The 6,156-nt window shown below is 46.3% G+C and overlaps 1 long non-coding RNA gene across 1 annotated transcript; it reads right to left on the reverse strand.

Moving 5' to 3' along the window:
* Window positions 1-2,712: 2,712 nt before the first annotated feature.
* Window positions 2,713-4,116, reverse strand: LOC119353004. Its single transcript, XR_005170305.1, has 2 exons — window positions 3,856-4,116; window positions 2,713-3,771 (listed from the first exon to the last, which is right to left on the reverse strand). It is a non-coding gene; the product is annotated as an uncharacterized LOC119353004 (long non-coding RNA).
* Between the last annotated feature and the right edge of the window lie 2,040 nt (window positions 4,117-6,156).

The raw sequence follows: 6,156 nt of genomic DNA on the forward strand, positions 1-6,156 counted from the left end.
GATCACTCTTTAAAGCTACCAAAACTTGTACTATGATATTCCACTGAATTTTACATTAACTTCAGGTTCATGTTTGTCAAGGAGAGACTTTCCATGATATCGTACGACAACATATTTCTTCCTGTTGTTTCTTGGTTTTCTCGCGAGAGGGCTTATCATCTTGTTTACTTGGTTGGGGTCTCATCGGCCTGCAGAAAAATATACTCCAGATATAGCTAATGGAGGGATCACTATGGATTTTACTAACAAAAGAATGTCCACTTTGATAAATTGATGCATCCATGCAAAATTACCTTTCACATGTGCACGAGTAAAATACAACTGAAATACTATGCATCCAATATCTAATCGCACAAACCAGCCCAAAGGTGCAAAAATCCCTCCTTTCATACATGCACAACTACCAATTTAATTGCCAATGAGCTATCGCAAAGTTCCTTCCTAGCCCGAGCTACACGGTACCCACTATCTCCAGCGTCGGTACACTTCGAGATATGTGCAATGCTCAGCGGTAGGGTCAGACAATTAGCAGACTGTAGCTGTCTCACTCTCTCAGCATGAACAGTAATCTCTGCTGGACATTGCTTTCTCTTCTCACGTCCTGTCTCATCCTCTCATAAAATACTCTGCATGCACATGCAACATCTGCTGGACATTTCTTTCTCTCTCCCCTCCCTCATAAAATATTTCTGCATGCGCATGCACAAGAGAAGCTCTATCTCTCTCATGGGGTCTGACATGCATGCACAAGCATACTCTCTCTCTCTTCAGCGTCCCTCTCTCACTACTCTCTCATGAAAAGGTGTGACTGCCAGGGTGTGGATGTTATACTGTTCATGACATGAGTTTAAAAGAAGTAAGAGAAGAGAGAGTAGCAGGAAAGAGAGCATAGAGGAAGAGTTGCATGTACGGGAAGAAACGAGGAGTCAGAGGCACATGCGACGTCATATCATGAACAGTTCCCTCACATGCCGATGATTAAGGATTAAGCGTCTGACGCCAACTGCTGTGTGCACATATCTCAATGAAACATGGGCATGATTGAAAGGCTGAGATAAGGGGTACCGTGTAGCCCCAGCTAGGAAAAACCGTTCTCATGAGCTATTATAATTTAATTTAATTTTATAAAACCCATCCTATTTTTTTAGAGACTTCACACGCAACACAATAGTAATATTCTCTAGGAAAACTATAACAGAGTTAAAAACTTGTTATGCCAAACCAGTAAACAAGGATGCCAAACACACATAACTGTGTTTTTGAGGAAAAAATAATTAATCCATAGTTTTTAGTTACAAAACTCACAATCTCTAGAGCGACATGATCGAGAAACAATGAATTAGGCGGAAACGTTGCAACGCATACACGTAATCACATTATGTGTAGGCAAGAACAATCACGAAGCTGTGACTAATCGATGAAAAAGGTATTGCATGCCTCATGGCCCCCACCACCGCTCCAGCCACACGTGTGACTCCGCTGCTGGCCACGTGCCGCAGTGAGCGGCCACTGAAAGAAACGCCTCGTGAGTGTGGGGCTCGGCTGCCACTCCTCCAGACTTCCAAATCCACCACCGGAGCCCCAATGGCTGCCGCCGGAGACCTCAAGTCGGAGTACCGCCAGGTCCTGCTCAACCGCCGCCGCGAACACCGAGGTCAGCCAGCCCCATCCCCCTCCCGCGCACCGTGAGTTTGTAGCCTGAGCTAACCAATGGCTTGCCCTGAATCAGCTCGTGGCGACCCAGTCCCAGTGCCTCTGACCATGGAGCAAGGGAGTCCGATGAAGGACCTATTGTACCAAGGCAACCGTCCTGTGTCTCAGAAAGATCAGGATCCTCCATCGATCTGAGCAAACACATTCCATCTTCCAGATTGAAGTTATTGTGTCGATTCTGCTGTTTTTTTCAAGACATGGAGTCGTACCCAAGGAAAAAGGTGGAGAACTTCGAGGAGAAGCCGGTTGAAGAAAATTTCTACTTGTTTACTGAGGTACCTTTTGGCCCATACAGTTCTATGATCAATCGATTGATTCGTTGCAGGTGTTAAGTGGATACAGTGCACAATGCACACTACTTGCATCTTCGCAGTTGAAATTGAGATCAGTGAAAACCAACTACATTTGAGCAGCCCAAAAGGTAATAGAGGAGCAATAATAGTAATATGTGTTTTGTTAGGTGCCTGTTTCATGTCAATGCTTGTCATATACAAATACAGATTGGTATTGCATACATGTGCTTCAGTTAGCACATTTGCTCTCATGTTACCACTCAGACCCTGTGTCTTGGTCCTCGAGTGCAAAGGAAAAAGGATACAATCCGTCAAATTTTAGTCCTGAAGCAAGTATACTCTTGGCTATAGAAAGTTCATCAATTTTTCTTCAGTGCACAACGTCAAAAAAAATATAGCGACGCATAAGCCTGAAGTTATCATCAGTATCTTGCACCAATAGTACAGGAGCACCATGTGAAATATTGGAATGTATTGAAACATACCACTATACCAGGCCTTGTTTTATCAACAACAGGGACATACAAAATTGTTCCTAAATTCAGGAATAACTGAAACATATCGGCGTCACTCTGTACTCTTAGACCAAAAGTTCCTAAATTCAGTAATAACTGGAACAGATCAGTGTTACTCTTAAATCAAAAATATTTACTCTAGTTCAACAGAACAGAACAGATCACCCATAGTTCAAGGGAGTCTAGTGGCATTGTTACAAAGTACTAATTTACTCTTAGAAAAAATGACACTGCATTTTTTTACATTCAGAAATTAGCTGCTCCGACTACAGACCGAGTGTTCAACATGCAGCTGCTTACATACACTGAGAATACACATATACTACTGCATAGCTCACAACCATGCACGAGTGTTGTCACTACCCGGGTCAATAGCAGCAATCAACAGTCCTCATTAGCAATAAATAAAACAAAACAAAACAAAAAATCCTGCATAGTCCACCCATTGTCGCATGCACACTTGTCATAATTTTTGCTGAACCAAACCAGCAATTAATGACGAAACTCCTCATACAGATGTATCCCTACAAATACTAAATCAAACTTAAACGAAAGAAAGTCACTAAGACCAATTGTCATGCAACCAGCCAATAAGACAAAAGAAACACATGCCAAGAAACATTAGTCAGTGGGAATCGAAATGAAAGCCTATGCATTCATTAATTGGCTCTCAGGAGACCCAAATGCAACTCGCATGCAGATGAATGAAGTGAGACAAATAGCAGGTCCTAAGCTATAAACGTGTAAGATTATGAAGTTGTCCTATCAGTTCGTTTTTAGATATCAGCAAGAAGTTTTGTGGGTAAGAAAGTTTTCAGTAAGCTGAAGAGTCTTGTGCTTAGAAAGCTTATCTTATGCAAGCGAGAAAGAAGAACCAGAACGCCACGGCTGCACCAGAGATCGAGGTAATCCTGCCATCGAGAGGACATGGAAAGGGGGGCGTCGCTGAACCTGTGCAGATGGGTTGAAGTTGTGCTGGCGAGACGGCATGTTGCATAGCTGCCAAGCTAATGACCGAGACGCTTGATCCATACTCGGCCAGGAAGAAAGAGCAGCTTCTATTTGTGCTTCCACCTTCCCACGGTGGTACTGGTGTTCCATACGGCGAGCGGCAGCTTTGCTAGCTCCTGCACTATTCATGCTTCCATATCAAGAGTTGGCTGCAGGTCTGGTCATCCAGATCAGGGGCCAGCAGCATTTGATTCCCGTGGTAAAAAGAGGCGCCCGCTCCTAATGCATACCTGCTGCGGCTGCAAGGAAAGGGGAAAATTGGGAGATGAGTAGGAAAGGGGCAGGGGGAGAAAGCCATCAACCTTATTAGCGGGGGAACGCACCAGCGACCGAAGGCGGCGCGGTTCATCTCGACGACGGCGGCACACCCGCGCTCGCGCGGGAGGATGACCACACTGCGGAGGAGTCGCACAGGGCAGGGAGAGCCCGTGACCGGCGAGCGACCTAGGATAGAACCCCATGCACTCCATGGAGAAATCGGCGGCGCTGGATCGGACATCAACAGGGCAGAGCTCACGCTGTATTCAACGGGAGGGGCGTCGGGAGAGAAGGAGCCGGGATTATGGCGCAGCCGAGATGGAAGACGCACATGAAGTGGGGCGTTTTTATAGAGCCAAACAGCGGCCAAGCGGTGGAACGGGCTTTACGGGATCCTTCGAGAGACCAGGCGAAATATCGAGAGAGAGAGTCAAAGAGGACAGGTGGTGGAGAGAGAGACCGAAGCCAATCCACGCGTCGTACGCTTCCTACTCCTGAGATTTCTACTCCAGACAAGTTTGACTGGTAGATGGTCAAAGCGGTGGGGGTAGAATGTGGCAAACCAAGGGAATGGAACACCCTGTCACACGCGTCAATTCTATAGCAGCAGTAAAAAAAAGTTTAAAAAAACTAGAAAAATCGAACCCTTATAGGCCTAGTATTCTTAGTATATTTGAGTATTTGACCCTACACCGTCCTTAACTGAGTCATCTTCCCCTTCTCATGACAGTTGAACTATGCAGTCCTGCAGAATTTTCTTTAGTGGCGGTCAATTCTTTATGCCCTTGTCTTGCTATAAGCTACTCCCTCCGTCTCACAATATAAGACATTCTATGCTAGCTTGCAAAAACGCCTTATATTGTGGGACAAAGGGAGTACCTCACTTTTTTCCTTTCTTCTTTCGCATTTCTTTGTCGGAAACCCCGATGTTGGTTAAATATATGTTTTGACTCAAGATCAAAGGCAAGTAATCATCCATGAAGAAATTGAAAACGAGATGTGATTAACACTTTAGACCAGTTTATGTTCTTCATGATAGTATGTTTACAAAAACGAGAAAGCTAACCATCTGTCGACTGGACATTAGGGACAGGCACGAACGAGTCCCGCGTTGTCAGATAGGAAATGAGCGGCTCGCGATCCACCTTATCCCTTCCTCCTTTCTCTTCCCCGACGGCGTCCAATCTCCTTCCTCCTGCGCCAGGTGGCCAAGGAGAGCTACCAGGCGCGTGACCAAGTGTAGCAGCAGCTCCTCGTGGCGGCCAAGCAGGCGGCGGCGCTAGCAGCGACGACACTGGCGCTGGGTACGTCGAGCGTCACCGACTTGGACTGTAGCCTCCTGTCGTCCCCGATGGACCCCTTCTTCGACCCTATCACCTCCTTCGACTGGTGCTGCTGCGTCGGCCGGTCGGCGGCAAGCTCAGCCGCGCCAGCCCGCCCCCGCCGGCCAAGCAGCAGCTGCAGCAGCAGTGCGGCACCGACGCGATTGTCGACATGCTCGCCGCGAAGATGCCGCTGCCGTCGAGGGACCGGCTGCTGCACTCTGTGCACATGCTTCCGCTGCTGCTGCTGTAGTCTCTGTTGTAGTACATGTATGCTGAGAATTATGGAGCAGAGATGATGTCTTCACGCCTTGGTAGCCGATACAAGGTCTCAACCACATTTTGGCTGCTTAACCGAAGTTGCAGGGCTGAATTTGGTGGCTTACATGGGCAGCCCACGGCTCTACTCTGTTAGCTTCGGTTCAGTAACTTCAGTTTTGTAAGAACTTGCCAAGCCATTTTTACATGTATTTTCTTCCCAAAGAATATCACTGAATTGAATGAATGATCTCCTTCATGGTGTATCTCAATCTATAATTTTTTATAGTATGATTATTCTATGGAATGAATGATCATCTCCTCCATGTAGAAATGCTACTCTGACTGACTCTTAACATCCTTCTTGCATGATAATTAAGGATTGCTGCCACGTGTCACCGCTCCCCCGCGCTCATGCGGCTAGACACTCCTTGCATTGTCATTCCCATGGTTCCTTGCATTGATCAATCAATGGTCTAAACAAAGCAACAACAAAAATAGAGTCTGATAACTCATGTACCTCGGTCCTGATAACTCACACATCACAAACCTGATAACTTATGTACCCTGATCCTGATAACTTTAGCGCGGAGAGTGGGGGGTAGGGGGTTGATGAAGTATCCGCCGGTAACGGACCTGATAACTTATGTACGCCGGTCTTGGTACTTTTGTGAATAGCATGATAACTCACACAACATAGACCTGATAACTTATGTACACGACCCTGATAACTTTGGCGACAGTGGTGAGGGGTGGGGAAGAGTTGTTGGTGAAATATACCCCCCC

This window comes from Triticum dicoccoides, chromosome 2A (genome assembly GCF_002162155.2).
Source record: "Triticum dicoccoides isolate Atlit2015 ecotype Zavitan chromosome 2A, WEW_v2.0, whole genome shotgun sequence".
NCBI classification, from domain to species: domain Eukaryota; kingdom Viridiplantae; phylum Streptophyta; class Magnoliopsida; order Poales; family Poaceae; genus Triticum; species Triticum dicoccoides.